Source organism: Panthera pardus, unplaced genomic scaffold (assembly GCF_024362965.1).
Source record: "Panthera pardus isolate Hobbes unplaced genomic scaffold, ASM2436296v1 HiC_scaffold_27, whole genome shotgun sequence".
NCBI classification, from domain to species: Eukaryota; Metazoa; Chordata; class Mammalia; order Carnivora; family Felidae; genus Panthera; species Panthera pardus.
The window spans coordinates 90,957,156-90,978,759 of NW_026526843.1; the positions used below are offsets into that span (position 1 = coordinate 90,957,156).

Genomic DNA, 21,604 nt, shown 5'->3' on the forward strand with positions numbered 1-21,604 from the left:
CCCGGTCCACGACAACGCACGCCGGAAGCTTTCGATTGGAAAGCCGTTTCCCTGACACTGAACTCAATGCCGGTTCAAGAGACGACGCGGGCCTCGTGCGTCCCCACGTGTTCCTCAGCACCTTGGGACGCGCGTGTATCCAGTCATCTTGTGAGCACTCTCGGGGAACGGGAACTAATGGGTCAGCCGATCACAAGGCCCACAGCTGCCTGCCCAGGCGGGGTAAGGGATCAGAGAGCCCGCCCCACCCCCCCCCCCACCCCCCTCACCGCCCCCCCGGCCGGGAGGCGGTGGCACGAAGGGGAAGCCGACAGTGCTAGGCCCGGCATGTTGCCCGGAACACTTCAAACTTCCCAATTTTAAGACCTTCTTTTAGAGAGGTGCCTTTTGTGGCTTTTTGTCTCGGGGGGGTGGGGGAGGAAAAGAGGCCTCTCTTATAAAAATAAGGCCTCTACCCCTCCAAAGTTCAAAGTCAGTCCACCGTCTAGGAGGAACATCTGTAGAATAGGTTTTGGGATGGGGGAGTGATCCTTTATCTTTACCTCAGCAGCTAGTCTTGGAGGTGGTCTCCCTTTAAAACTCTGGCCCCGGCGTGTATAAGAGTGCCAAAAATGCCTTATCCTTTGTTTTTTAAATGCTTATTTATTTATTTTGAGAGAGGGAGATTGAGAGAGAGAGAGCAGGGGAGGGTCAGAGAGAGAGGGAGAGAGAGAGAGCAGGGGAGGGTCAGAGAGAGAGGGAGAGAGAGAGAATCCTAAGCAGGTTCCACGCCATCAATACAGAGCCTGACGTGGGGCTCGAACTCACAAACCATGAGGTCTTGACCTGAACTGAAATCAGGAGGCAGCTGCTTAATCAACTGAGCCACCCAGGCACCTCAAAAGGCCTTTTCTTTTAAACTATTCAGACTGCTGGGAAGGTTACAAATTCTCAAAGTAAAATCTCCTAAAATGCCAAGGGCCAACCAAATTAAATGAATATACACACAAGTATCAACAAGCTATGTTTACTAAGCTTCTAGCTGATTCTTCATGCAGCCCTTGGGCCCATTTCCAGGGGCTTCAACACCCCCAAACAGTACCCTTTTTCGATTCCTCCTTTCGCCTCCCCGCCCACCGCCCCCCTCCCACCTTCTTGACTTCCTTTTCCTTTCCCAAGTGTAGGTCTCCTGTCACCCAGACCCTCTGGGGCTTGATGATCCATTCCTGGGGACCTCTGCAGCCTTCTTCAGATTCCCAGCAGCAAAGAAATACCTTAGGCCAGTGGTTGTCACACTGCAGCGCGCATGAGAATCCCCTGGAACAGAGCACGGAGCCCGGCTGCACAGTTTCTGATTCAGTAAGTCAGGGGCGGGACCCAAGAATTTGCATTTCCAACAAGTTCTCAGGTGCTGCTGCTGCTGGTATAGGCCCAAGTTGATCACTACTGAGTTTTTAAGCCACCTTGCCCTGCTTCTATGCCCACGGTGTTACAAATCAGTCAACATTCACTAGTCTACTAACCCTGATCATGGCTTGCGACCCTTCTGTTCTCCAGGCTGTGTTCCAGATAGTCGTTAAACAGGTTCGAAGGTCAAGATGCTTCTGCTCCTGCTGCCGCTGCTAATATCTAATATGCCCAATATAAAAAATGATACCACCACAGACCTAGTTGCTCAGGCAGAAAGCCTGCACGCCATCCTGGATTCTGTTCTCTCTGTTCTACTCTCCGTCCGTCAGCAAATGTTGCCAGCTCTAACTGTAAAACAGACCCTGAGCCTGACCGCTTCTCACCCTGGCACATGCCCCCGCCTCTCCTGCCTGACCCTGGGAGAGCCGCCTAATAGGTCGCCCTGCTCCATTCTTACCCACCCCGCCATCCACTCTGCGTACAGCGGCCAAAGGGCTCACTTCAAAACAAGTCCTCTCTCTCTGTTCTCACTGTCCAATGGTTTCTAACAGCTTCAGAATAAAACCGAATCAAAAGTTCCTACTGTGGCCGCCAAGACTCAAATGATCTAGCCTCTGCTCACCCCTCTGATCTCGTCCCCTTTTACCCATACATACGCACGCGCGTGGGCACAAACGCACGCAGGCGCACAGACTCTCACGGTGCTCTCCTAGTGTGCTCCCAGCCGAGGTCCCCCGGAACTTGCTCGTCCCTGTGCCTAGAGCGCTTCCACCCCCATTGCGGTGGGCTCACCGTCTGGCCTCAGAGGGGTCTTGCCGAGCCCCCACCTCAATTCACCCTCCCACACATTCCCTAGGCCCCACCTTCCTTTCTTTCCCTTCACAGAACTCATTATCTGACAGTATGTCACACACTTATCTGTTTGCTCTTCCCTCCCTCACTAGAGTGCGGGCTCCGTGGGGGCAAGGACTGGATTCTTTCTCCCCACCCCCACCACCCCCACCGCCAGATCCCCAGTGCCTGGGACAATGCCTGGCCCCAAGTACGCGCTCAATACATAGTGAATGAAAAGGTTGATTAACATGTTTACTATTACATGCTAAGAACTTTGTGAGAATTATTTCAATTAATTCTCATCATGACCTACAGGCTAGATATGATTATCAGCGTTTTATGGGTGAGGAAACCGTGCCCGGCAGACTTAGGCACCTGCCCCAGGCCCCACCTATAGGAGACAGCAGAGCCCAGATAACAAGTAAAGCCTCTTTGGCCCCTGCACACGGTCCCTTTTCCTGACTCCTCACCCAGGACGGGACCAAAGCTGATTTCCCACGAGCGCATTAGCGCGCTCACCCCCTAGCACAGATTATTTTCCTATTTTTACCTGGCAAAGAATGAGGCTCCCAAGAGTAGCTGATGCTGATGGATGAAATAGATGGAGAGGTTCAGAGTGACAGGTTCTGCTCAGGTGGGGAATCGGGGAAAGGGCCAGGTGGGGCACAGAACGGGACCGTGTGCCCTGGAACGGAAGTGACACTCCGACAGGACTGGAGAGGACCCCAGATGGACGACGGGCTGTGTTAAAGACAGACACGTCCATTACAGCTTTGCTCCAGACCAGTCTGGGCTTACCTCGGGCAGCACCGGCATACTTCAGACTGGGTCCGGCCACGGTGGGGGAAAATTGAAGGCCATCGTTATTCAGCGAACACTGATGGAGCACATACTCTGTGCCCGGCACCGTGCTGTCAAAATACGTGCCCTCTGCCATCAGCCGTGTCAAGTCAGACCCCCACAGCCCCTTTCTCTCGAGCCCTTTAGACCGTTTCACACGCCTCTCGAGAGTCCACACAGTATTCTAGCATCATCCTCACTTCACAGCTGGGGCTATTTGTTGCAGCAGCCGACACGACTATTGCAGCAGCCGGTCCCGCACACTCTTCCAGGACCTCTCTGATCTCTCTCCTTCCCTTCACAGACACAGCTCTGGAGTCGTCCTCACTTTCTGCACGGCAATCAGTCAGCAGCGTGATGGTCTCCATATTGCCAAGTCAAGTGGATACATCCCGGGCCTCTCTTCCTTAGCTTCTCTTCAGTATTTGGAACTGCTGACGTGTCCACCACTCTGTGTGTTTTGATAACACCACTCTCCCAAGTTTATCTCCTACTTCTTGGCTGCCTTTCTCTTAGTGCCCTTTCTAGGGGTCTACTTTAGTCCTTTCCTTGTGTCCTGAGGGTTGAGGCTTTCCTGTGCTTCCATTCGAGACCCTCTGCTCCTCTTATTCTAGAAACACCTTCCAAGTGACTTCTTTCAACCTATAGCTTCAACTACGATTATACCAAGGTTCTCCAAATATTTTTGTTCATGCTATTATTTTAAGTATTCAGCATAGACCCCTCTGTGTGTATAGCTATTTATTTATAGGTGACATGCATGAATTCTTGTACTTATTTACTCTGTATGTTATAAAACATTTATAATAGAAGTGTGGGAAACGGATACAAATAAATCTAAATAGAAGCTCTAATCATTTCTTCTCCCATCGAAAGGATTATCTTGCTATACATCCTTCTCACAGACTACTAGTTGGCATACACAATTGCCTACCAGATACTTGTTATCATAGAGGTACGCCAAATTTAAATGCGGCATGCACAAAACTAAACTCATCATCTTTCTTCCCAAAACTCTGTCCTTCAGGAGAGTACCAGATGATGCTGGAAAATAATATGTCAGGAAGCAGAGAAGTACTCAAAGGCTACGGGAGATATGCCAAAAGGACACAATAATTGGCTTAAAGGGGCTCCCACTAGGCAGATTTGGGATGACTAGAACATCAAATATATATATGTATGTATATGTGTGTGTGTGTATACATACACACACACACATATACATACATATATATATATATATACATATTTTTTTTTAGAGGAATCAAGGAGTCCATAGTAATTCTTTTTTAAAAATGGTGAGGGGGTGGAGAAGTAGAGAGGGAAAGCTCTTCTTCATAGATGAAGGCTAGCTAATAAATGTATGAGGTATGAAAAATTTAGGAAATCAATATGTTGTAACTGACAACAGGGTAACTGATTCAGGCAAGGATCATTAACGGGTGACAACTGGTAAGACATTGTTCACAACCAGATATTTACACAGTCACATAGCATCACCCCTCCAAATTACTGATTAATTACAAAGGGGGAAAGGTGCTTTTTTCGGGGAGAGATCAAACTTAGCATCACTAAAAAAAAACATAGCATCATTAATAATGAGACAAACAGCTATTAGGTGCCTCCTGATGAGACACAGCAAGAAAGATATAACACTACCCATGTAGAATGCTCGCCCACAATGCACAACCTGAATCCTACCCTGAGGAAACAATCAGCCGTACTCAGACTGTGGCTCGTTGTACAAGGCAACTGGCCTAGGCTCTTAGAAAAGGTCATGCATGAAAGACACAAAAAGGCAGAGAGAACTGTTGTAAATGACAGGAGACTAAAGAGATGTGACTACTGCGTGCAATTCACAATCTTTGAGTTCTAGATTTTTTTTAAAGCTATTAAGCACATGGGGACATCTGGGGAAATTTAAATATGGGCTGTGTGTTAGAGTATATGATTGGTTTGAGGTTGCATTTCTTGAGAATTGCAGTTTTGTAGGAGAATGTCATTGCTCTTATGAGATACGTGCTGATGTATCTAGCTGTAAGGTATCACAATGTCTGCATCTTACAAATGGTTCAGTTAAGACACGTTTCTGCGTGTGAATGTGGACACATTGCAAACCAGAGAGGGAGGGAGAGGGGGAGAGAAGGCAGATGCAGCAAATGTTAACAACTGGTCCATCTAGATGAAGCGTAGAGAGTTATTCACATACTATTCTTTCAGCTTTTCTGCAGTTTAAAAATTTTCAAAGTACAATATGGGGAAATGAGCAAACAAACTTTGTCCCTGCTCCTAACACAAAGGTTATCAGGGACCAGATTAGAAAATGCTTTATTTGATTAACCCAAGGGTATGAACTTTTTCCTGAAAGCTAAGGAAAATCATGGAAAGAGTTGAGCCAGAAACATGACACGATCCGATTAGATGCAGGAGGCGACAGAGAAGGAGGGGCACAGTGGGACTCCATCTTCTGGTTTTTTCTTTGTTCTCATCCGTCCATCTAGATGACTATGCTCTAAAGAGTCTACTTTCCAAATAGAGGCCTCTCTCCTCAGTCTGAGCCTTAGCACGTGGAGTCCCATGACAAGTGACTTGGTTCAGACCCCTGTCCTTGTCCCTCGGATGACTGGTCTCCACCGAGGCTCTCCCGAATCAGTGTGCAGCTGAGGCTGGAGCAGTTTTTCTAACATACAAGCATGACCAGAGCATTCCCTGTTGAAAACTTTTCAGCGGCTCCTCCGGGGGAATGTTCAGTGTCGTTGGCTAATCACCAGTAGACATCCTGGCCCGGTGGCTGCCTGCCAACCTCTCCAGCTGCCCCTTCTGCCATATCCCCATGCCTGTCCTATGTCCCGCTAACCTGCGAGCTAAGCCTCAGATGTGCCCTGTTTCTGCACACCCTTGGACCTTCGTACAATGCTTTCCACTCCAAAGGGAGTGCGTCTCTGCCCTTCTCTCTGCTTGGGCCACCTCTACCTGCCCATCAGAGCCTAACGTAAGCAACCTCTCTTCTGGAAGCCTTCCCTGACTCCAATGGAGTCTCAGCTGCTTTCACTTCCTGTTCCCTGGCATGCACTTACAAACCGCGCTGCTGCCTTTCTTCTTACTTGTATCTCTTCCCCATTAAACTTGAAGTCCTTGAAGACAGGAGTCATGTTTCATTGGTACTGATATCTGTGCCTGGCAGGCGGTGGTGCTAAATAAACGGTGAGTGAATGAATGAATGAATGAATGCGACATACGCGAGGGTATCAGTTAGGGTTCTTCAAGTAGAAGCCACAGGAATGAACTGGGGCAGAAAGAGGAATTCACTAGAAGGATGATCCACATTGTATACATGGGACCTGAGCAACAGATCTCGGGAGGAAAAAATATGCACAGATTCCCGACCTTGAGGAGCAGAACATTGTCAGGAGTTTCTCAAAGTCACAGCCATTGGAAGAACTCAGCTAATACGGTTATTATTGCACAATGAAACCACGGCTGCAGTTTGCTTTTCTACGTGTATCCTCAAAAGCGCCCTACAGCGTACAGCAGACGCAAGGGTGCAGTGGAAAGATGGCCTGGATTCCAGAAGCTGAGGGCTGGGGTCTCTGCCCCTCACTCTCCAAGTTGTTCAGACACAGACATTGAGCTCAATGACTCTTAAGGGCCTCCTAAGATCACCTGTTGTTCCGTTCCGTGGTTGCAGAAGAAATATTTTCAGTGTCGAGGCTTCAAAGTATCATTTGTTTCTTTGGGGCCTGCCATTGAGAGCGCCAAATAGCTTGAATTCACAGGAAAAAGGCTGTCCTCACATCTGCTGGGACTGCCTCTTGCCTCCCTCCTCCGTGAGAAGTGCCGCCTGGGGTGTTCTGCCCACTTCTGAGGTGGGCAGGAACCTCATTCACGGCGAACCAGCCGCCCCAGTGCCCCGCTTTCACCTCTGGTTTACCCACCAGGAGCCGACGTTGTCTTAACTGGCAAAATGCCTGATTTCTGCTCTCCCGGCGTCCCCCTCCCGGCCTCTGCATGGCCCCTGCTATCCTGTCAGCTGGTGAGGGTCCGTGTGGTGTGGCGACAGATAATGTGTCCGGAAAAAGGATGCCTTATCACAGTCACTGGCAGGTTAAACTCACACCCGAGAAGCCCCAGGTGGTTCTTCCCGGCCCCGAGGACACAAAAGTTGCTGTTCTCTACCCCTTCACCTTCAGCAGACTGTGGCCTTTTATCCTTCATTACAGTCACTCCTTTGTAAACCCTCTTTGCCAAAAGGCCCGGGACCAAGGTCTGGGGCCAAAGGCACTGCAGTCACCCCAGCCACGGAGAACAAGCCGCCTTTTGTATAACGAACACCGATGAAGTGCTGGATTTACTTCTAGCACCTTCCGAAACAAGGGTAACCTATTTCTGTCACCCGAAGGAGTTCAGCCTTTAACAGGGGAGGGAAAGAGCCAGCAGACAGCTACACTCGTGCTCCCACAGGAGTACGCGAGAGTGGTCGCGTTAAATAATGGGACGAGAAAATTAACTAACCCCCTCAGGGAAGGGTCTCTCTGCGGTTTTTCTGCCAAGAGCCACAGGAGTCGCCCCAGAGGGTGCCTGCCCCGAAGCCGGTTGGCCTCAGGCTCTGGACTCCTCCTCTCCACCGGCACCCACCCGGCCTCCGCCGAGACCGGGGCCTCCCGTGGCGTTTCACGCAGGGATACTCAGCCTTTATGCGTCTGGAATGTGCTTTCGCCTCCTGGAGCTCCGGAGGGCATGCGTCTGAAGTCCATAAATATTGTAAGACCCCACCTGCACGTACTCCGGCAGCCGGGGGCTCGTCCCAGAGCAGGTCCCTGTGGTTTCAGCAGAAAGCTACTGGCTCGTCATTCAGAAATACGACCTGCAACTGACAGTTCACAAAGACACTGTGATCTCATTGCTGCTCAGGGCCCGGGGCCCGTCCCGCTTCTCCCCTGCCCCCCTCCTTCGCTGCTTTGCTGGCCTCTGACCCACCTGACCCCTCCACGACAGCCTTCTTTCTTGCTTCTTGGTCCGAATTCACCGCTAGAATGCCCGAACATGTCTGCGTTTCCTCCTGCTCCACACTGCCTTTGATTGTCTGGCGTCTGGCTTCGTCCTTCTACTCGACTAGCAGCAGCAGTTGCCAAATACTTCGCCCCATGGCTTTCTCCACAGAGACCTTTGTGCTGTTGGCATCCCTCCTGGAAGTGTTCATAGATTAGGTGTCTCTGGTGACACAGTGGTCACCATCGTGGTTGTCTTCATGATCACCATTATCCATAAATGACAAATAATTATATCTGAATAGCACTTAGTTGCCTTTAAAGCACGTTCACGTGTATTTGCTCCTCATGACAATCTTACCATGTGTATAAAGCAGCGTTATCGTTCCCATTGCACTGATGGACCTGGTGTCCAACGGAGTAAGTGACTGAGTCAAGACCACCTAGTGCTGGAGCTGACCTTGAATTTAGGTCTCACTTCTGGTCAACAGGTGGTGCCATGTCTGAGAAAGAGCACATGTTGGGTAACAGAAAGGTTTGGGTTCTGATCCCAACTGGGACTGGAATGTGGCCAGGTTTTTCTCCTCTCTACGTGTTCCCATTTGAGAAGACAAGGCTCACTGTGTGCGTGGGGCACACTTTAGAGGGTTCTGTGAGCATGAGAGACCCAGTGCGGGAAGGCGTGAGGCCCGCCTAACCCCCTTGGAAACCTCCGACGGCCTTTCCTCCTCCTCAACTTGCCCTTCACACCCCGCTATTGGACTCAAGATATACTTAATTGTGTAACCAGCCCATCAGCGTTCTGCCCCGACTTGGGAATGTTTTGCCCACCCAGAGAGGCTTCCCTTGGCTGCTGCTGGGCCAAAGACCGAATTGCTCTTGGCAGGAAGCACAGATTCCTCCCGCCCTCGAAGCAACATGCACATCCCAAGTGCTTACAGGCTGTAAAAATGTAGTATTACACATTCGATACCAAGTAAGCCTTCCCTTCCTTCCTTCTTCATGAGTTTAACCTGATTCCAAGCTATTAAAATTCATTTGGTGAAATGCCTCCCCAGACAGATCTTAGCAGCTTCACCTTTAGCGAATGTGGCTGACCTTCCATTTGGTGCAGTAAAGTGGAAGAGCCGGCAGGCTGCGGAGGGGAGACAGACTTGTCTCTAAGTCCTGGGCTTCTGAAGGCTGCTTTACAGAGACGCGAAGTCTCGTTCCGATTCGGGAACAGCTCAGGACAGGAATAGACGGTGGCCGGGGTGGAGCCACATGGCCGCACGCCTGCGGGTGTGTCCCTGCGCCCAGAAGGAAGCTCTGCCACCTTGCTCGAGATGAGGCCAAGCGGCACCCTCTGTTTGGAACGCCTGCTTCTCATTCAGATGACTCCACGGAGCTGCAAACCCTTTGCTCTGATGGATGAAAATCAGCTTTGGAATGGGAAAGCACTTGGAGTCACTGGGGAATGAATATAATCTCCAAAACACATTTACTGCTCACATTCAAATAAAGATTAAATGATTCCTTTAATACTCATCAACTCTATTAAACTTCATAGAAGCAAAACCTTTTGAAATAAATTAGCCAGATACTTGCTGGAAACAACAGGCTTTTGAGGCTGCATTCTCCTCCGCCATTACCCACCTTCCCGGCAGCCCAGGCAACAGGCATGATCGAGAGGAGGAGGGGACAACGGGGAAGCTCACTGACACACGCGCAGGGCACATCCCGCGTGCCTGGCCTGGTGCAAAGCACCATGAACGCACCACGTCATTTAATTGCCCCAACCAGTCTGGCAGGGAGCTACTCATGTTAAGGCCAATATATAAGGAAGAGCACGGAGGGCCAGACAACAAGAAAACGATACATCGGGGTCTCAAAAACGCCGTACTGATTCCAAAAACCCTGCACTGCTCTTCTGTTCGAATCCACGCCCAAGCTAAGCACGGGCATCTGTGCCACGTTCTGAGCATTTAGAGCTCAGTAATGAACCGTTTGCATGCTGGAGTCTGAGCACTTGGTTCAAATCCTCTCTCTGCTGCTTTATCGTTGTGACTGCTCAGGAAGATTGTTTGATCTCACTGAGCACTGGTTTCCTCATCCGTTAAACTGAAGATGGTAAGGGTCAAATGCAGAGCACGGCACCTGACATGACAGAAGCAACTGAAGTCAGCAGAATCGGAAACAGACAACTGCCTTAGGGCGGGTGCCCCAGCAGCAGACCCCCAAGAGAAGGATTTGGGTACAGGGAGTTCGCTAGGGAAATGTCCAAGGAAAATATGCCAGGAAATAGTGACAGAGTGGAGAAGTGTGAGGGAGGATGGAAGGACACTGACAAAGGGGACATTGATGATCAGGCTAACATTGTAGACAACTGAGATTCAGTCTTGCCAGGCACCTCTGGGAGACGCTCTAGAGCTAATGCCTCAGAATGGTTCCACTAGAGGGAAGAGGAAGCTGGCGTTTTCGCCCTGCAGCTCGCCCCTCGGCGGCTGCTCCTGAAGGCATCAACCCCTCGGCACTTCTGGCCTGCCCGTGCTCCAGTGAAGAAATTCCATCAGGCGGGGACTTTGGGTTCCTCACAAGATGACATTGGTGGCAAAGACTATAATGGAAAGTGTTGGAGGAATCTGGGCAGCGTGGTGACAACATCTGTTGAAACAACTCTGAAGCCTCACTTGATGCCTGTCTTGGTCACCGTGGGCTGGCCCCTTAGCAGGTCCTTTAAGGAGTTGGGGCCCAGGACCGGAAAGCACCCACATCTATGGCGCTTCCTGACAAGAAGCTTCAACATTCAACAATGGCTCCACGTGAGGACAGATTTCTTTTTACTACAGAGATTATTTCCAAAACATAGACCACGGTGTGTGTGGTGAATGGGGACCCCTGGAGCAGCAGTCATAATGACAGAGGCCACCCCAACTTACCTGTGACCCAGCACCCTCCGTCACTGGCAGTCCCTCTCCTGCCCTGGGCCCTGTGCTTTAGAGGATCCGCTCCGGCCTTCCTCATGGGGTGGGGAGTTTTGAGGGGCAAGGAAATGTACTTAAGACTTGCACATGGCCTTCCCCCTGAGAGTGGATGACCACTGATGTGTATCCTTAGCCCCCAAAGTGGCCAAGGAATGGCTATTTCCAAAGCGGGGTGATGGAGCTCAGACACGGAGGGAGGCTCATGGGGCCTCTTGCAATGTGGGCTGGAGCCAAGGGTGGGAGGAGGAGGACACAGGCCCACCCTTCCATGCCACCGCGAGCCAGTGAACTCCGAGGAGTCCAAAGATTCTAAAATCAAAGCTGAATTTCCAGATCACTATGAAGTTATACTTGTCAAGGCAGGAGAATGGATGGCTTTTACTTAACAATTTATAAGCTTAATTATACTTTGTAAATAGTCAGACATATGGTAGGCAGGCCTCCATTTGTACTTGCTCTGAGTTTTGCACATGTTAGGGGTAGGCCCGGGCCTGGGGATGGTGTTTCTGCGTCTCACCAAAGAGCTCATGAATCCAATCTACCTCGGTCTTGAGGAATCTGCCCCAAAGTGATAATTAAGTAGATGAGAATGGAATCTTCTATAAAGCTCCCCCTCTCAATAAAAAAGCATCCCAAGTATGAATCAAAGACTGTTCATTGTGGAGAAAGAGAAAATACACATGGGCTTAAAGAAGGAAATAAAGCGCTCATAATTCCACTACCTTGATAGGAACATCAAGTTGTTATTGATTTGTTTGCTTGTTTTTATGAATGTGCTGTAAGGTAGCTACAGAGTAACACAGGCAACTGTATGTTGGTCATCCCAAACTTTTCAGCATGAAAATTTTCAAAAATTTTCATTCAGTGAGCAATGTGATTTTTGCAGCACTCACATAATATTATTAATATCACCATTAGTATGGTGTCTTATTAGATTAGCGATCATCTAATCCCATTGTGGAAAATCCTTCAAGAAATAATTTCTTTCTGTGGCTTCTTGAACGAAAGCCATCACGACCCATGAAAGTTATATTGGCTAGAACTGTAGGAGGAAGAAAAGTATAGGAAGATGCCAACTGTTTAAACCCCAATCCCTAAAAGGCTGATGGCTTGCAATGGCCATGGTGGGCAATGGATGAGCCTGGGGGGGGGGGGGCGGGGGAGAGAAGGATGTAGGGCCAGGACGTATACACTCTCTTCCTCATTCAGGAACCCAGTGTTTGCTAAGTGCTCACTGTGTGCGAGAGGCAGTGCTATGCCCTTGAGAAGCTCACGGTACAGGGATGGACACTTGTTATTTTTGTGGTCCAGCATCAGGGGATCCTTCATTTGTAGTAACAATTATCCCTCTGCCACTCTCAGCCTACAAGGCTCAAGAAATTCGCCTCCATTACTAGACTCTATGAGTAGGACACGTGACCGCTTTCAAACCAATTAGACACTTCCATCCTCCAGACCACTGTGATTGGTGAGAGATGGGCACATGATACGAGCCAGGCCAATCAGGATCAAGAAGACTCATGTCTCAGATTTTTACTGTAGCTTCGGGGAAAAGAAGGCTCTTTCTCGTTTTGGCGGGAGTTCTGAGATTTTTTTAAATCTGAACTTCTGGAGGAACCACATATAAAGCCAGAGAGCACAGGAGAATGGAGCTCACCCAGAAAGATCCTGGAGACCTTGTCAGACAACTGAACTAAGCTGCAACGGAAGGTGGGTTTTTTAGTGACAGGAACCAATAAATTCTCATTGTGGTTTAAGCCAGGTTTTTAATTTGGGTTTTTTGGGGTTTTTTTGGATACATGCAGTCAAAACAGCCTAATTGATACAAAAACAGGAGCAAATAATTACCATATAACGCGACCTGTCCTGAGGGGTGGGTTCTGGTGAAATTTCAGCACTCTGGGAGAAAAGACTATCTCTTGGAATTTCCTCCTCCTCTCTGGGGAACTGGGGAACTTCAGGGGGTGTGACGTCGAGCTGGGTATCGGTGGATGAACGGGAAGTGATCTAGCAGAAGAATAAGCAGAGGGCTCTCACAAATACAATACGTTTTTTATGTAGGACCTGGAAGACCCCGTGATTTGGGTGCTAGTTAGGAAATAAGACCTTTTCTTGAGCAAGACCCTTCGCTGATGTAAAACCCTGGACTTCCTGAAGAAAGAGCCGATCCCTGGATTGTGCTCGGAGAGTGTTTCTGAAGCCCTCTAAACCCAGAATTGAATCACTCAACACCAGGTGAGCCCTTTGGCCTTCACCTCCACCCCCTGCCCCTGACCCTCTGAGCACTTGGGATCCAGGTGCAAGGCGAGTGGCCACTTGCCTCATTCGGGTCTTCCCCCAAGCAATTCACTGCGTTACTCTCTTGTCTTGTTGACAGTTTCAATAAAACCTCTACCACAAAGGCATTTTACTCAGGTTATTAACTTTGCGGAAGGTTCAAATCACCCACTATTTAATTCAAACTTTCAGGGATTTTTGTTTCTGGCGTATGAGCTCTTGCCTCCTTATTACGGCTTGCCTGCATTCTCTTTGCTTCGGACTTTTTTAAAGGTAGCACAAACCTACCTCTTTCTTTCTGGCTTTATCTATTCCGAGGTATGAAGGGGCATGCAACCAATGGGTCCAAGTTCCAGGATTCTGCAGGGGTCCCCCATTAGGGACTCGGAACTTAGTGCACTTGCCATGTGAGTCAGTGCAGCAATTGGACGACTCCCCTCCGGTGAAGTCCACAGGAGACTGTGCTGGAGGTGATTGTGCTGGCACCTGGCAACTCTGATCGCTTTGCATAATCCGCAAGTACATGCAAGCAGGGCACGTTAGTGCTGCAGAGTCTGAGACCATCTAGTCTAACCCTCCAGGAGACACGAGGGACCGAGGCTCAGGAAGGGGGAGGGATTAGCCAGATCAGTAAAGGAGAATGAGGATTGAAATCCAGGCCTGCTGGCTTCTAGGATTTTTCTAGCATCTCAAGCCTAAAAAGATTTGGGAAGGAAGGAAGGGAGGGAGGGAGGAGGGAGGAAGAAAACAATAACTATGATACCCAAGTGGCATGTATTCCACACTTTTTGTTCAGTATTTTGTGACGGATTCAAGTGCATGCAAATGAGCTACTTTAGCTCTTCTGTACTAGCGCCAGTCTCTCTCTCTCTCTCTTTCTCTCTCTCTCTCTCTCAGACCCTTCAGCAACCATCTCCCTACAGCCAGTGCAACGAGCTCTACTAGAGGGTACAAAGCTGGGACTTGGATGCTTATAGTGAATGAAGTCAGGCGACATTCCCCCCCCACACACACACACACACACTATATATCTCTCCACTGTTTGAATAGCCCCTTCTTAGGGGATAAGAAGATTCCTGGGTAAAAAGAGTCTTGGGGTTCAGACACATGTATAATATCTGATATTTATCTGGAAGCTCTCTGATAGAAACATGATCTCCTAGAAGGCAACAGAGCCCCTGGGAGGGAAATCCCCATAAGGAAAGAAGTGAAGACCATTCCAGAACAGGACCTAAATCTCCGAGGCAAACGGTGCTTTCTGGATAAAACATGAGGGCAAACAGTGGTAGGACCCTGCCACCCTGTAGATGTGAGTGCCCCCCACCCCCTGCCATGACCAACCGAAACAACGGTAACACTCAACTCTAGAGCACTCTGTGGCTCAAGCAACCTTGCCATGGGACCCTCGCCCCAACTGATGATAACACTCTTTACTTTGCAAGACCCATGATGTGGCATTTCTGCTTCATCACCTCAAGGCTCAGTGGAGTCCCAGCATTCCCGGCACCTGCGTTGCCCCTGGGGCACAGGGTGGGAGGGCCAGCATGGAGTGACATTGCTGTTAGAAGTGTGGGGGACAGAGCTAGGAAAGTCTGGCTTGGCTTAAAAACAGAGACTCTCCCATACCGCACGTTTCATCTCTCATCCTCTCAGGAAAAAATAAGTCATTGAATGTATAAATAATATAGCATAAGTTACTTTACAAAATATTATTTTATATCTACCTTGGGTCCCCAGCCTTCTTTAGGAATGTGAATTTCTGTTAGTAGTTTTTATGACTCTGAACCGTATCAGAGAACACACAAGATAAGGAGTCCAAAGATAGGGTCTGAATACCAGCATTGTTACTAATTAACCACATGACCTTGGGCTAGTCACTAATCCCAGAAATTCTTAGCAGAAGTGTCTGGAAACATTCAAGGGTGTTATTATCACTGTGAGGTGTACCTCAAGTAATTAGCTAACAATAATAGCCCAGTAGTGAGGTTTGAAAGCAACTTAAAGTATTAAGAGGGAGTCCAAAGTAATGCCAATAATTCCATCATTCTAATTTACCTGGGTTATTATGCGTCTTCTCAAAGAAGAGAGAAAGCGTCAGGGAAATTATAGCCAGCATCATGGGGACCGAACATGACCTTCCACTGCCTGTCAAACCAGTAGGGGATGCACAGAGGAGCTTGAAGCCCCGTGACAGACATGGCCATCTGAATTAACTGATGGTATCTAAAACATCTTTTATATATTAAAATAAAAACACCGGGGCGCCTGGGTGGCTTGGTCGGTTAAGCATCCGACTTCGGCTCAGGTCATGATCTCCCGGTCCGTGAGTTCGAGCCCCGCGTCGGGCTCTGTGCTGACAGCTCGGAGCCTGGAGCCTGTTTCAGATTCTGTGTCTCCCTCTCTCTCTGCTCCTCCCCTGTTCATGCTCTGTCTCTCTCTGTCTGAAAAATGAATAAACGTTAAAAAAAAAAATTAAAAAAAAACACCAATGCCTTCCAAAAGAGAAGGTGAAACGTGCAGGAATTCTCAAGATCACCCATCGACCTGGGGCTGCTTGGGGCTATGTACCCGGGCACTTGGGGTTATATATTCTTTCTCCTTGGCCAACATGGGTCTTGAGGTGGGAGGTTTCTGAAACTCTTAAACCGTGCCTCAGCCAGACCAGACAGTTACTGTTCCATCAGTATTAGTTATAATGATTACAGATTTTACAGTACCCATGAGTTGTGATTCTACAATTGCTTCCATTTCTCTTTAAATTTCACCCAATGATAAATTTTTAATAACAAAACTGCAAGGAAAGACAAGAGGGGAAAAAGCGGTGCTTGGGCTTCTATATTGCACACGATTGAGAAGGGACTTAGTAACATTTTCGTCTGTGATACAACAGTCAACTTCCAAAGAAAAGGAGGACAGAGTGGTAACACAAGTGCAATTGTAAACGCTCTTCATGTTTATAATAAGATGTTAAGGCTCTGTAAGTTGCACCTTTTGTGATCTCAAACAATAAAGTAAGAATTATTTATATCTTTCTTTCAATTTGCATGCTCATTGCTTTATTAAATTTAGTTATGGAATGAATGGGAGCCTGGAAAAATTTAAGACTCGTGTTTTCAAAAATAAGTTCCCTTCAGGAAAATTTGATTGGGTACACTTTTGTCCTTGTGCGGACCTCAAAGGCACAGAATTGGATGCATCATCATAATCCTTAGTTCAACATATGCTTTGCCAGATTTTATTTGCCAAAGATGGCTGTCACCATACCTCCCTCTCAACGTGCTCATCAACAATGTGACCTAGACACTCCTCCCGCAGAGTGGGAAGCTGTCTGTCCTCTCCCCTTGAAACTGGGCAGGACCTGTGACTTGTTTGTGACCATAGAGTAGGCTAGGTCTTCTGCCTTCTGGAACACTAAGCTGGAACCCTGAGCTGCCATGCTGTAAGGAAGCTCAAACTAGCCCCCAGGGTGAGACCACATGGGGAAGTCCTGAGAATGCATGAAGAGCGAGACCTCAGCTGGCACTAGTCCCAACCACTATCTGATTGCAATCACATGAGAGATCCCAAGCCAGAGTCACCCTAGAAACAGTAATGATAACCGCTGGTGTAGCAAGCTAGTAAGTTTGGGGGTAATTTGTTAAAGAACAATGTTAATGGAGCATACACTATTGCCATTGATCCATGAATGGTTCCGTGGATTGCTTGAGGGATTCAAAATAATGTGGTACTCTTATGAGCCCTGATTGACCATCTCTCTGGATTTTTTTTCTTGATAAAATTTGGTATTATTTAGGGGCACCTGGGTGGCTCAGTGGGCTAAGCGTCCAACTTCAGTTCGGGTCATGGGTTCGAGCTCTGCGTCGGGCCCTGTGCTGACAGCTCAGAGCCTGGAACCTGCTTCAAATTCTGTGCCTCCGTCTCTCTCTGCCTCTCCCCTGCTCACGCTCTGTCTCTCTCTCTCTCTCTCAAAACTAAACACTAAATTTTTTTTAATTTGTTATTTTTTTAATGTTGATTTCATTATTCACATATTTCTAAATTTTGGGTGAATATAATGCCTATTTCTGCCTCACCCCCCCCTCAAAAAAATGTTTATAGTACTATTTACCCTGGAAACATGAATTTCTTCTAAACTTGGTCATGACCTGGAGAGTGCATCATGCATGTGAACTCTTCTAGTCCTTGAACCCCCAGTAGCTTAAAGATTAGAAATTCCTGACTCAATCCCCGGGAAGCTTCAGTTTCCCACACGTAATGTGGCAGAATAATATTAACCCTGCCTGTCTCATAGGGTTGCCGTGAGCAACTATTTAGAAAATGCTGGAGAAGCATTTATAACTAATAAGGATTTGGTATCATAAAGCTGTATTCTTTTTCCAGTTTCATTATGTATCTTTCATCATCCTGTCTCCTTTTTCGTCTGGAAAGCACAGGTTTCAACCTCTTTCCCACTTTGTGAACTTGAGAAGTTGCTCTGTAAATGATCCATTGTCTACGTGGCATACATGTGTACATTTCTTAAGGGCAGGATCAGAATCTTCTGTTTCTTCACATTAGTGATGTAGTAATGCTTTGTGTCTAATAATTTTTCCCCACCCATGTGTACCAAATCTGGCCTGGCATTCCCACAAAAACTGTAAAACAAAACCGTGCATGGGTAGGGCATGCCCAGCTTGGATCTCATTTTAGGAGGGGTCATTACTGAAAGACCACGAGGGTCTCATTAGGAGGTGGCTTTGCCCTCAAGGCAGCCCCATGGCATGGCCCCTGAGGACAGCTTTAGAAAGATCCTGTCGTGCCAGTCCCTGAGATTTCTAGAACTAACATCCAGATGTCCATCTGCTGCACAGACATTGTGAGGGTTGTTTTTGATGATGTGATGTTCCTAATTTCTATTCACAGGTTATGTATGTTCCCTGTTTCCTTTGGGAATTAAAGCTGGGGTCTTGGGTGTGGAAATCTCCAAAGAGTTGGCGACATAATTCCCGGTCTTCAAATCTCACATTCAGCTCAGCCCCTAATTGCCCACAGAACTTCTGTTTACCATGCAAGGAAAAGGGACCACATGAGCCTTTTTTACCTATAGGCTGAGACCTCCTTGCGGAACACTGGCAATCTCGCCTTGGGGGATATTTCGCAGCTCATTATTTTTTCTCTTTAGATACGGTAGCCTCACTTCTGCTCATTAGGCTCCTTTCACTACATCATTGCTTTTCTTTAATGTGGCCGGTCTATTAAATAGCCCTCACCTGGCAAAGCCCCCCAGTGTCCCGAATGCAGCTCCCCTCTCCCGCTTTCATGACTCAGTTTGGACGTCGCTTTAATAAGAGTGGCCCCGGCACCAGCATCCCCCGTCTCCTCGAGCCACAGAGCCCCTCTGCAGCAGAGGTGGGGGGGATATCAGAGAACTCGGAGGACATGCCACTTAGTGTTCAGAGGTTCCTGAAGGCTTTCACAGAAACGGAATGAGGCACACCGGAGGAACAGCTCTGAGCAGAAATATCGGCATCCCATTTATTCAGCGCTACCAAATATCAAAAGGCAATTGATTAAATATTGATCTGACAACTGCTTGAAAAGGAGCAGGTGCGTCTCACATTCTGGCAAGAAAACAGGGTCAGGAACACTAAATGTGGGTTCTGCGAAAGCGTGTTTGCAAAATCCCCGTGTCTTCTTGCCATGATTAAAAGGCTTGTTAGTCATGGGTGAAATCCTATAGAGGGGATGTGCTTCAGCGTCAGCGCATATTAAAGCTGCATGAAATTCATGTTTCTTCTTTAGTCAGAATCCCTCAAACTGACCCAACCGGTGCAGTTCCCTTTGTGGTCAGATCAGCTTCTTCGGCCTTTTTCTGAAGGTCACCCCTTGAACTGAAACAGACCTTAAAAGGCCAATGTTCTAGTCTTTGTAAGTACAGAAACCCACTTGAGCTAGCTCAGGTAAGAAAAAAACAGAAACGTGTGTGTATGTATATACATGTGTATGAGCGTGTGTGTGGGGGTGTGTACGCATATACGTAGACGTAGACATAGATGGATATGGATACAGATATGTATATGTCACTAACTTCAAGCCAAGGAGTCTTCAGAAAGGAACTCTCCTTCCCTCCTTCCTTCTCTCCCTCCCTCCCTCTCTGCCCACATGTGGGTTTTTCTTCTATTTCCCCACAGGCCACAATCCTCTTAGCTCACCCGTAACTGGCTTGACTTTCACTTTGGTTTCTCCTGGCGCACTCCTGTCCAACCCTCCCTCCCCCCATCAATGGCATGTTACCATTACTGTAGGCTAGATGGCAATTGTGAAATGGTTGTCATTGCCCTTGTACATGCAACGCTGGTCATAGCTATTCATATTGTCATCACTTCAGTTGAGATCTGCGCATTGCTGGTGCTACACATGCTAAATTGAATTGCTGTTTAAAATGTCTTCAGAAAGATTATACTATGATTTAGCATTGAGATGAAAAGGTATCGTGTACACAGAAAGGCATGTAAACAGAGCGATGGGGCATAAATTTGATATTAGCGAAGCAAATATTCATCATTGGAGGAATGGTAGCAATTTCATTTTTTTTTTTTTTTTTGCAAAAAGCAACAACCAAGTGTTTACAAGACCTCAGTAAGGAAGACATCTACAAGTAGATGAAGCTGTGTTACATTTCGCTTCTGAGACACAAGCAAAAGGATTGCCTATCTCCTGTCGAGTAATGCAATCAAATGCAGAAGAAATTGCCAAATCCTTCAGAACCAACAAAAGAAACTTCAAAGACATGAGAGGCCGATGTGACCAATTCACCAATTCGCATGTGGAACAAGATCATTGTTACGACGATGAATACCCACTTGTCACAAATTGGTCAGCTTGTAACACCACGTGTTTCAGCCAAGGGAAAAATAATACTATTCATTGGATCAAAAGGTAAAGCACCAGAATCAAAAGTTGCCCAAATGGCTGTCAGCTTCTCGGGAGGAAATCCTGGACACAATAGTAGAGCCCACTTTGAAGAAATGCCACATCACTGATGTTTTGGGGACATGGAGAAAAATCGTCTGTGGAAAAGCACAGACACCAGCAAGTCTGAGCTGAAGAGTGTTTCAGGAGAGTTAGATTCTCAATGCGAGGAAGTTTTAGGAACTTACCTTAATTATATTTTCCTCTCTGTGTGTACTCAGTACATCTATCTAAAAGGCTCTTTCAATACATATAAAATTAAAAGTGTATGTGATGTTAAAAATGCATTTGTAGGGGCGCCTGGGTGGCTCGGTCAGTTGAGCGTCCGACTTCGGCTCAGGTCATGATCTCACAGTCCGTGAGTTCGAGCCCCGCGTCGGGCTCTGGGCTGACGGCTCGGAGCCTGGAGCCTGTTTCAGATCCTGTGTCTCCCTCTCTCTGACCCTCCCCCGTTCATGCTCTGTCTCTCTCTGTCTCAAAAATAAATAAACATTAAAAAAAATTTAAAAATGCATTTGTAACCGTTTAATTGGCAGCATATAAGACCACGATCCATCTTACAACTGATGTCAACTTAGATGCGGTGAAACACAGTAGGTCCCATGGAATGTGAGCTGAAGCTGTGGGTACAACTTCGGCCTCACCTGCTTTAAGAGGAGACCCCAGGTCTCAGAATTCCACTTTTTCTCCCATCCCCCTGGCTGGAGTGCCCAATATGGCCACACTGTCCAATAGAGTAGCCACTAATTAGCCACATGTAGTTATTTAAATTCAAATTTTTATTAACATGTACAGTTCTGTTCCATGCTTACACCAGCCACAATTCAAGTATTCGATAGCCATGTGTAGCTAGTGGTTACTATACTGGACAACACAGATATTGATAGAACATTTCCATCGTCAGAGAATATTCTATCGGGAGAGCACTGGACTAGAGGGACTTTGGAAGCCATGCAGTGGAGATGGCGGAGGCACTCTTGGTCCAGGTTCCTCCACAACTGCTTGTAACCGGGCTTCTCATTGACCTGGAACACTCACCTCCGAGTGTTGAAAGAGAACACGCGTCTTTGGTCTTCATGCTACATTATTGCTGAATATTTTGGTACAGCAGTTCACTCACCTTTCACCTAATCCCATCGGATGACTTGTTGATTCTCTCTTTTCCCCAGCAGATTCTATCGGGGCAGGCTTATTTTGTCCTAATGTATCACAGTGCCTGACCTATCGAAGGCCCTTAAAAACACATATTAAATGCTTTAATGAATAAATATGAGCACCGAGGGGGGAAGGCTACAATTTAGAGGATCAGTAGAGGTTTCCTGAAGGAAGAAGCATCTCAGGTGAGACCGGAAGGATGAATCA

The 21,604-nt window shown here is 47.6% G+C and overlaps 1 long non-coding RNA gene across 4 annotated transcripts in view; it reads right to left on the reverse strand.

The window, feature by feature from the left end:
• Positions 1-5,374: 5,374 nt before the first annotated feature.
• The window catches only part of LOC109248013 (uncharacterized), a 220,984-nt gene continuing 204,754 nt past the window's right edge, over positions 5,375-21,604 (reverse strand). For all 4 annotated transcript variants that reach the window (XR_002071902.2, XR_002071901.2, XR_008418302.1 and 1 more), the window contains 2 exons: positions 8,041-8,249; positions 5,375-7,933 (listed from right to left, as the gene is read on the reverse strand). This is a non-coding gene — a long non-coding RNA (uncharacterized LOC109248013). The remainder of the gene's footprint in view (positions 7,934-8,040; positions 8,250-21,604) is intronic.